This window comes from Mus musculus, chromosome 7 (assembly GCF_000001635.26).
Source record: "Mus musculus strain C57BL/6J chromosome 7, GRCm38.p6 C57BL/6J".
Lineage (NCBI taxonomy): Eukaryota > Metazoa > Chordata > Mammalia > Rodentia > Muridae > Mus > Mus musculus.
In genome coordinates, this window is record NC_000073.6 from 18,622,698 (window position 1) to 18,634,029 (window position 11,332).

The 11,332-nt window shown below is 41.1% G+C and overlaps 1 pseudogene; it reads right to left on the minus strand.

Moving 5' to 3' along the window:
* Nucleotides 1-3,793: 3,793 nt before the first annotated feature.
* On the minus strand, nucleotides 3,794-5,401 carry Gm19092 (predicted gene, 19092; annotated as a pseudogene).

Here is an 11,332-nt window from a genome sequence, read left to right on the forward strand (position 1 = left end):
ATCCCACCAACAATGGAGAAGTGTTCCTCTTTCTCCATATCCTCACCAGTATCTGTTGTCACCTGAATTTTTGATCTTAGCAATTCTGACTGGTGTGAGGTGGGATCTCAGGGTTGTTTGGATTTGCATTTCCCTGATGATTAAGGATGCTGAATATTTTTTTCAGGTGCTTCTCAGCCATTCAGTATTCCTCAGGTGAGAATACTTTGTTTATCTCTGGGCCCCATTTTTTACTACGGTTATTTGATTTTCTGGAGTCCACCTTCTTGAGTTCTTTATATATATTGGATATTAGTCCCCTATCTGATTTAGGATTGGTAAAGATCCTTTCCCAATCTGTCGGTGGCCTTTTTGTCTTATTGACGGTGTCTTTTGCCTTGCAGAAGCTTTGCAATTTTAGGAGGTCCCATTTGTTGATTCTCAGTCTTACAGCATAAGCCATTGTTGTTCTATTCAGGAATTTTTCCCCTGTGCCCATATCTTCAAGGCTTTCCCCACTTTCTCCTCTATACGTTTCAGTGTCTCTGGTTTTATGTGAAGTTCCATGATCCACTTAGATTTGACCTTAGTACAAGGAGATAGGAATGGATCAATTCGCATTCTTCTACATGATAACCACCAGTTGTGTCAATACCATTTGTTGAAAATGCTGTCTTTTTTCCACTGGATGGTTTTAGCTCCCTTTTGAAGATCAAGTGACCATAGGTGTGTGGGTTCATTTCTGGGTCTTGATTCTATTCCATTGGTCTACTTGTCTGTCACTATGCCAGTACCATGCAGTTTTATCACAATTGCCCTGTAGTACAGCTTTAGGTCAGGCATGGTGATTCCACAACAGGTTCTTTTATCACTGAGAAGAGTTTCTGCTATCCTAGGTTTTTTATTATTCCAGATGAATTTGCAAATTGCACTTTCTAGTTCGTTGAAGATTTGAGTTGGAATTTTGATGGGGATTGCATTGAATCTGTAGATTGCTTTTGGCAAGATAGCCATTTTTACTATATTGATGCTGACAATCCATGAGCATGGGAGATCTTTCCATCTTCTGAGATCTTCTTTAATTTCTTTCTTCAGAGACTTGAAGTTCTTATCCTACAGATCTTTCACTTCCTTAGTTAGAGTCACGCCAAGATATTTTATACTATTTGTGACTATTGTGAAGGGAGTTGTTTCCCTAATTTCTTTATCAGCCTGTTTATCCTTTGTGTAGAGAAAGGCCATTGACTTGTTTGAGTTAATTTTAAATCCAGCTACTTCACTGAAGGTATTTATCAGGTCTAGGAATCCTCTGGTGGAATTTTTAGGGTCACTTATGTATACTAAAATATCATCTGCAAACAATAATATTTTGTCTTCTTCCTTTCCAATTTGTATACCCTTGATCTCCTCTTGTTTTTGAATTGCTCTGGCTAGGACTTCAAGTACTATGTTGAATAAGACAGAAGAAAGTGGGCAGCCTTGTCTAGTCCCTGATTTTAGTGGGATTGCTTCTAGCATCTCTCCATTTACTTTGATGTTGGCTACTGGTTTGCTGTAGATTGCTTTTATCATATTTGGTATGGGCCTCAATTTCCTGATTTTTTTCAAGACTTTTATCATGAATGGGTATTGGATTTTGTCAAATGCTTTCTCCATATCTAAGAAGATGATCATGTGGTTTTTGTCTTTGTGTTTGTTTATATAGTGAATTGCGTTGATGGATTTCCATATATTAAACCATGCCTGCATCCCTGGAATGAAACCTACTTGGTCAGAATGGATGATTGCTTTGATGTGTTCTTGGGTTCAGTTACCGATAATTTTATTGAGTATTTTTGCATCGATATTCATAAGTGAAATTGGTCTGAAGTTCTCTATCTTTGTTGGGACTTTCTGTGGTTTACGTATAAGAGTAATTGTGGCTTCATAGAATGAATTGGGTAGAGTACCTTCTCCTTCTAAGTTGTGGAATGGTTTATGAAGAACTGGAATTAGATATTCTTTGAAGGTCTGATAGAACTCTGCATTAAACCCATCTGGTCCTGAGCTCTTTTTGGTTGGGAGACTATTAATGACTGCTTCTATTTTTTTAGGGAATATAGGACTGTTTAGATCTTTAACCTGATACTGATTTAACTTTGGTACCTGGTATCTGTCTAGAAATTTGTCCTTTTCATCCAGGTTTTCCGGTTTTGTTGAGTATAGCCTCTTGTAGGAGGATCTGATGGTGTTTTGAATTTCTTCAGGATCGGTTGTTATGTCTCCCTTTTCATTTCTAATTTTGTTAATTAGGATGCTGTGTCTGTGCCCTCTAGTGAGTCTGGATAAGGGTTTACCTCTCTTGTTAAATTTCTCAAAGAACCAGCTCCTCCTTTGGTTGATTCTTTGAATAGTTCTTCTTCTTTCTACTTGGTTGATTTTTCCCCTGAGTTTGATTATTTCCTGCCATCTAATCCTCTTGGGTAAATGTGCTTCCTTTTGTTCTAGAGCTTTTAGGTGTGTTGTCAAGCTGTTAATGTGTGCTCTCTCTAGTTTCTTTTTGGAGGCATTTAGAGCTATGAGTTTTCCTCTTAGAAATGCTTTCATTGTGTCCATTATGTTTGGATATGTTGTGGCTTCATTTTCATTAAACTCTAAACAGTCTTTAATTTCTTTCTTTATTCCTTACTTGACCAAGGTATCATTGGGTAGAGTGTTGTTCAGTTTCCATATGAATATTGGCTTTCTATTATTTATGTTGTTATTGAAGATCAGCCTTAGTCCATGGTGATCTGATAGGATGCATTTCAATATTTTTGTATCTGTTGAGTCCTGTTTTGTGACCAATTATATGGTAAGTTTTGGAGCAGGTACCATGAGGTGCTGAGAAGAAGGTATATCCTTTTGTTTTAGGATAAAATGTTTTGTAGATATCTGTTAGATCCATTTGTTTCATAATTTCTGTTAGTTTCACTGTGTCACTGTTTAGTTTCTGTTTCCACAATATGTCCATTGATGAAAGTGGTATGTTGAATTCTCCCATTATTATTGTGTGAGGTGCAATGTGTGCTTTGAGCCTTGCTAAAGTTTCTTTGATGAATGTGGCTGCCCTTATATTTGGAGCATAGGTATTCAGAATTGAGAGTTCCTCTTGGAAGATTTTACCTTTGCTGAGTATGAAATGCTCCTCCTTGTCTTTTTGATAACTTTGGGTTGGAAGTTGATTTTATTCGATATTAGAATGGCTACTCCAGCTTGTTTCTTCAGACCATTTCCTTGGAAAATTGTTTTCCAGCCTTTCACTCTGAGGTAGTGTCTGTCTTTTTCCCTGAGATGGGTTTCCTGTAAGCAGCAAAATGTTGGGTCCTGTTTGTGTAGCCAATTTGTTAGTCTATGTCTTTTTATTGGGGAACTGAGTCCACTGATATTAAGAGATATTAAGGAAAAGTAATTGTTGCTTCCTATTATATTTGTTTTTAGAGTTGGCATTTTGTTCTTGTGGCTGTCTTCTTTTAGGTTTGTTGAAGGGTTACTTTCTTGCTTTTTCTAGGGCGTAGTTTTGTCTACTACAGAAAAAAAGTGTAGCTTCCAAAGTTCAACATTCTAGAAGACACAGAGAACAGTTATGAATATCTGCTCCACCGAACAGACATCAGACTAAAAGACACAGGTAGGAATATAAAAGAACCAAGCTCAAGGGTCAGAAGGCACGTCCTGAAGGATATGTTCCAGTGAATGATGAACAGAGGCAGACTTGCATACCACATCCTCCATGACTGATTTGAGGCTTAAAGCAATTTTGAAATCATATCTTTAAGTCTTCTTACACAAAACCAAACTATCCTTTCTTGGTGTTTAAAGGTTTTTTTTTTTTTCATTATTATTTAACTCTTAAAATAGATTTAAAATTCCACAACATAGACTAGAGAAAATGTTCTCACAGTCTGAGCATTCTGCAAAGCACCGAACACACTGTCTGGTTTCTCTTAAGTGAGAGGAGAACAGGGGAAGTTACTGTATGTAGGACATGGCTCACTGCAGAACCAGGCTGCTTGGCTGGCCCTGCTCCTCCTTGTGTAGTGAGTCAGGATCAGCCCTGCAGTGCTCTTCCTCACTGGCACTGTCCCATCCTTCTGGCAGGGACTGGTGGTCCTGAGGAGAACTTTCACAGGCCTTATGTGCAGGAACAGCCCCTTTCTTTTGGGGCAAGATTGTAAAAAATGCCTCTTGCCAGTCTCTTGTTTCCAAGAACTCCAGGATAATTTCATACACATGGTTAACCGCCAGGACTTTTCAACTATTCATCTTCACAAAATCTGCAAGAGGGAGCTTGTAGGAGGCTGTAGCCTCCCCCTTAGGCTGCCCGAGCCACACCTTAAAGATGGCACCTGCCAGATGCAGAGCTGGTGGTGTAAACAAGTCTATATTTGGTGGAGAAGCGTCCCTGCCACGCTGATTGGCTGAAGCCATGTGCCTGGTGAGGTGACGTGGCCTGCCGTGAGTGGATGGGGGCTGAGAGTATATAAGAGTGAGAGGCCCGGGGTTCAGGGGAAAGAGATGAAGACTGAAGCTTGCTGAATAAACTGCTGTTAGAAGAACTGGTGGTCATGTCATTCTTGCTGGTCTTGCTGGTCGAGAACAGATGTGACAGGAGCTGGGCAGGAGCTGGGCATGTTCGATTCAGTAACTGGATGCTTGTTTAAATGTGAGTTCCTTGTGATGGTTGTGGTCCACTAGCCCTCCAATCATGTAGGCCTTTGACTCATCTAAGTCCTTCAGTACATTAGGTGAGTCTGATGTCAGAAAAACCAGTTCTTCTTTTTTTATGAGTTCACTATAGTGCTCAGATTTGATGTGAATATTCTTCCAGTTGCCCATCAATGGTCGTTCTCATCCATGTTCTTCTTCAATTGACCTCCACGGCTTGTCAAGTAAAACTGCACTGGATGAGATGCCTGGTGGTTTTCTGCATAACATCATTGAATCTGTTTATGAAGTTTCTTAATATCCTTTAACACCATCAAGTCATCAATGCTACAGTCGATGACCAGGCTGAGGCTGCTATGAGCAACATCACTCCCAATACACTTCCTGTTGTTTCCATCTGAGTTGGACTCCAGCTGACGTTGTTCTAATTCCTTTCTCTTGCGTTTTTCTTTTCATTTTTCCTTGTCCTGTTCCCTTTGCTTGTCCCACTATTTTTGTTTCATTCACTTCTTCAGTTGCCATTTAGATACTGGCTCAGCCTTTGCATCTACTCTCAGCTTCTGTCTCTCCTCTTCACCAGCTTTTTTTCCACATTAGGAGACTCAATGGATGCTGGCAGCATTTCAGATGGGGAACACGGGGGTGCGGTCAGAAAGCCTTTCTGAAGTGCTCTTGGCTCCTTAGTGCATTAGTCCTCCTTCAGAAACTTCAACTCCCAGAGACAGAGGCGGTGGTTACACCAATACTGACATTTTAATAATCCATTTACCAAGACATGTATGTTTCTCTCCCTGTTGTCCTATTGAGGCTGGTTGTCAAGTTCTAGACGAGGGAAATATAGAATCCATTAGTAGTAGTGGTGTTGCTGGGAATAAAGAGCTCTTGGGAGCAAGACAAGGGCTTCCCATTGATAATCCAAGACTAATGTGCAAGAGGGTAGGAGACTGCATGGCAGGAGAGATTGAGATTTGACACTGCATGGTAATGGATGTTTGAGGGGAATATCAGCAGGACATCTGAGCCATTGGAGCAAACAGAATAAAGCCATATGTGATGTCAGCAGAGGGAAGGAGAAATCCTGGCCTATAAAAGGATATAGTATGTGTGCTATACCATCAGTTAAACAGGTCCCAGTCAGAGCTAGGGTGCAGCTTTGTAAAAGAGTACTCATGTGGCATGCATGAGCTCTGTTCCCTCAACAGCATACACAGAGAAGAACCACACTAAGTACCCATGTGTTCATAAAGTCTGAGTCCAAGATGTCCCCTGTACTCCATCACCATGAGCTTTTCTAGGCAAGAGAAGTCCCTCCAACCCATTATAGCTCAATTCTTGGCCTGGCTGCATATGCTTGGCCTAGACCAAGATGTCCTGGTCTTCATAGGGTTCAGAGGGTCTGTGTCATGAACCCAGTAGCGACAAAGTGTCCTGGCTTTATCCCTCAGTATTTAGACAGTTGTAGCAAGAATGTGAAGGAAGTTATTAACACACTTGATATTTAATATGATTAGCACTGTTATCCTCACAGTTAATGTTCAGCATGAGTGGATCACTGTAGATAACACTCAGTGAGTCCCAGGTTTCACATTCTTAGGGTCCTGTGTCAACTAGGACATGAATAAGTGAGAGTCTTGCTATCCTTAGCTTTAGCTTGCCACCTGCTGAAAGGCTGTGACCATTTCACCTTCACAGGTAGGGTTATGCTGAGTCTCAGGTTCATGCTTTAAGGCTACTGTTTTCACCCTGCCTGGGTTTGGAATTGTTTCTTTTAATGGTCTCATTAGATAGCAGTGCTGTGCAGATATCAGAAAGAACAAGGCCCCTGTGAGGTGTCTTATGCTTACAAATGCCTCATTCATTCACTGTTGATCTCTGTACACCCCACCACTAATCTATGTCCTTGGAGAATTAGGCAGAAGAACATGAGTGCTCAGACATGGTAAGTCTCCTGTGCTGTGTGGGAGAAACAGTCTTTGTCAGATGGGAGTTGAGCTACAGAGCTGTATGGTACAGACCTAGGACGGTGATTCATAGCCCCAGGGTCTCTCCTGGACCTCAGTGATTCACTGTTTCCCTTGCACCATGAAGCTGTGTCCATCCAGCTATGCTGATCACTGCTGAGCCAGGCTCAGCACCCACAAAGACTTTGCTTTCCAAGGCTGCCCTAGAGAGCAGACATAAGAAGACTGCACATGGCACAGGAGAGCAAGTGGGCTGCAGAAGCAACATACTTTCTTGGACAGGGTCCTTTTCGGGCCTTCATCTTCAGCCAGCAGTCAGAGCTGAGCTCCAGACCCCTGCACACTTTCCCTGCCAGAGGAGAGTCAGCCTCGAGATAGGACTCTGACCACGGGACCAAGTGAGATCGCCATCTTGTATGCCACATCCCTCAGAGACCAGTCTACAGGAGAAAGTGGGGGCTTCAAAAACAGCATAGCTTCTTGGACAGGGTCCCTATCTGGCCTTCATCTTCAGCCAGGAGGAAGAGTTGAGCTCCAGAACTCTGGGCATTTTCCCAGCAAGAGGAGAGCTTGCCTGCAGAGAGTGCAGTGAACACTGAGGCTCAGGAGAGAGTTGGAATCCCAGGAGTGCTGACAGAGTCTAACAGAATCACAGGAGGAACATGTTCCAGCCAGGGACAGCTATAACAGCTAACACCAGATATTACCAGATGGTGAAAGGCAAACATAAGAACCTTACTAATGGAAACCAAAACCACTCAGCATCATCAGAACCTAGCACTCCCAACACTGCAAGTCCTGGATATTCCAACAAACTCAAAAAGGACGATTCGAATTTAAAATCATATCTCATGATGCTGGTAGAGGATTTTTTTCCATTTTTTATTAGGTATTTAGCTCATTTACATTTCGAATGCTATACCAAAAGTCCCCCATATCCACCCACCCCCAAACCCCTGCCCACCCACTCCCCCTTTTTGACCCTGGTGTTCCCCTGTACTGGGGCATATAAAGTTTGCAAGTCCAATGGGCCTCTCTTTCCAGTGATGGCCGACTAGGCCATCTTTTGATATATATGAAGCTAGAGTCAAGAGCTCCGGGGTACTGGTTAGTTCATAATGTTGTTCCACCTATAGGGTTGCAGATCCCTTTAGCTCCTTGGCTACTTTCTCTAGCTCCTCCATTGGGAGCCCTATGATCCATCCATTAGCTGACTGTGAGCATCCACTTCTGTGTTTGCTAGGCCCTGGCATAGTCTCACAAGAGACAGCTACATCTGGGTCCTTTCGATAAAATCTTGCTAGTGTATGCAATGGTGTCAGCGTTTGGATGCTGATTATGGGGTGGATCCCTGGATATGGCAGTCTCTACATGGTCCATCCTTTCATCTCAGCTCCAAACTTTGTCTCTGTAACTCCTTCCATGGGTGTTTTGTTCCCAAATCTAAGGAGGGGCATAGTGTCCACACTTCAGTCTTCAGTCTTCTTGAGTTTCATGTGTTTAGCAAATTATATCTTATATCTTGGGTATCCTAGGTTTGGGGCTAATATCCACTTATCAGTGAGTACATATTGTGTGAGTTTCTTTGTGAATGTGTTACCTCACTCAGGATGATGCCCTCCAGGTCCATCCATTTGGCTAGGAATTTCATAAATTCATTCTTTTTAATAGCTGAGTAGTACTCCATTGTGTAGATGTACCACATTTTCTGTATCCATTCCTCTGTTGAGGGGCATCTAGGTTCTTTCCAGCTTCTGGCTATTATAAATAAGGCTGCTATGAACATAGTGGAGCATGTGTCCTTCTTACCACTTGGGGCATCTTCTGGATATATGCCCAGGAGAGGTATTGCTGGATCCTCTGGTAGTACTATGTCCAATTTTCTGAGGAACCGCCAGACTGATTTCCAGAGTGGTTGTACAAGCCTGCACTCCCACCAACAATGGAGGAGTGTTCCTCTTTCTCCACATCCTTGCCAGCATCTGCTGTCACCTGAATTTTTGATCTTAGCCATTCTGACTGGTGTGAGGTGGAATCTCAGGGTTGTTTTGATTTGCATTTCCCTGATGATTAAGGATGTTGAACATTTTTTCAGGTGCTTCTCTGCCATTCGGTATTCCTCAGGTGAGAATTCTTTGTTCAGTTCTGAGCCCCATTTTTTAATGGGGTTATTTGATTTTCTGAAGTCCACCTTCTTGAGTTCTTTATATATGTTGGATATTAGTCCCCTATCTGATTTAGGATAGGTAAAGATCCTTTCCCAATCTGTTGGTGGTCTTTTTGTCTTATTGACGGTGTCTTTTGCCTTGCAGAAACTTTGGAGTTTCATTAGGTCCCATTTGTCAATTCTCGATCTTACAGCACAAGCCATTGCTGTTCTGTTCAGGAATTTTTCCCCTGTACCCATATCTTCAAGGCTTTTCCCCACTTTCTCCTCTATAAGTTTCAGTGTCTCTGGTTTTATGTGAAGTTCCTTGATCCACTTAGATTTGACCTTAGTACAAGGAGATAAGTATGGATCGATTCGCATTCTTCTACACGATAACAACCAGTTGTGCCAGCACCAATTGTTGAAAATGCTGTCTTTCTTCCACTGGATGGTTTTAGCTCCCTTGTCAAAGATCAAGTGACCAAAGGTGTTAGGGTTCATTTCTGGGTCTTCAATTCTATTCCATTGGTCTACTTGTCTGTCTCTATACCAGTACCATGCAGTTTTTATCACAATTGCTCTGTAGTAAAGCTTTAGGTCTGGCATGGTGATTCCGCCAGAAGTTCTTTTATCCTTGAGAAGACTTTTTGCTATCCTAGGTTTTTTGTTATTCCAGACAAATTTGCAAATTGCTCCTTCCAATTCGGTGAAGAATTGAGTTGGAATTTTGATGGGGATTGCATTGAATCTGTAGATTGCTTTTGGCAAGATAGCCATTTTTACAATGTTGATCCTGCCAATCCATGAGCATGGGAGATCTTTCCATCTTCTGAGATCTTCCTTAATTTCTTTCTTCAGAGATTTGAAGTTTTTATCATACAGATCTTTCACTTCCTTAGTTAGAGTCACGCCAAGATATTTGATATTATTTGTGACTATTGAGAAGGGTGTTGTTTCCCTAATTTCTTTCTCAGCCTGTTTATTCTTTGTATAGAGAAAGGCCATTGACTTGTTTGAGTTTATTTTATATCCAGCTACTTCACCGAAGCTGTTTATCAGGTTTAGGAGTTCTCTGGTAGAATTTTTAGGGTCACTTATATATACTATCATATCATCTGCAAAAAGTGATATTTTGACTTCCTCTTTTCCAATTTGTATCCCCTTGATCTCCTTTTGTTGTCGAATTGCTCTGGCTAATACTTCAAGTACTATGTTGAAAAGGTAGGGAGAAAGTGGGCAGCCTTGTCTAGTCCCTGATTTTAGTGGAATTGCTTCCAGCTTCTCTCCATTTACTTTGATGTTGGCTACTGGTTTGCTGTAGATTGCTTTTATCATGTTTAGGTATGGGCCTTGAATTCCTGATCTTTCCAACACTTTTATCATGAATGGGTGTTGGATCTTGTCAAATGCTTTTTCTGCATCTAACGAGATGATCATGTGGTTTTTGTCTTTGAGTTTGTTTATATAATGGATTACATTGATAGATTTTTGTATATTAAACCATCCCTGCATCCCTGTAATAAAACCTACTTGGTCAGGATGGATGATTGCTTTAATGTGTTCTTGGATTCGGTTAGCGAGAATTTTATTGAGGATTTTTGCATTGATATTCATAAGAGAAATTGGTCTGAAGTTCTCTATCTTTGTTGGGTCTTTCTGTGGCTTAGGTATCAGAGTAATAGTGGCTTCATAAAATGAGTTGGGTAGAGTACCTTCTACTTCTATTTTGTGAAATAGTTTGTGCAGAACTGGAATTAGATCTTCTTTGAAGGTCTTATAGAACTCTGCACTAAACCCATCTGGTCCTGGGCTTTTTTTGGTTGGGAGACTATTAATAACTGCTTCTATTTCTTTAGGTGATATGGGACTGTTTAGATGGTCAACTTGATCCTGATTCAACTTTGGTACCTGGTATCTGTCCAGAAATTTGTCCATTTCGTCCAGGTTTTCCAGTTTTGTTGAGTATAGCCTTTTGAAGAAGGATCTGATGGTGTTTTGGATTTCTTCAGGATCTGTTGTTATGTCTCCCTTTTCATTTCTGATTTTGTTAATTAGGATTTTGTCCCTGTGCCCTTTAGTGAGTCTAGCTAAGGGTTTATCTATCTTGTTGATTTTCTCAAAGAACCAACTCCTCGTTTGGTTAATTCTTTGAATAGTTCTTCTTGTTTCTACTTGGTTAATTTCACCCCTGAGTTTGATTATTTCCTGCCGTCTACTCCTCTTGGGTGAATTTGCTTCCTTTTTTTCTAGGGCTTTTAGATGTGTTGTGAAGCTGCTAGTATGTGCTATCTCCCGTTTCTTCTTGGAGGCACTCAGAGCTATGAGTTTCCCTCTTAGAAATGCTTTCATTGTGTCCCATAGGTTTGGGTACGTTGTGGCTTTCCACGAATCCAGCTGGTAGAGGATTTTAAGAAGGACATTAATAACACACTTACAGAAATACAGGAGAACACTGCTAAACAGGTAGAAGCGTTTAAAGAGGAAGCACAAAATCCCTTTAAAAATTATAGGAAAACACTGCTAAACAGGTAGAAGTCCCTAAAGAGGAAACACAAAA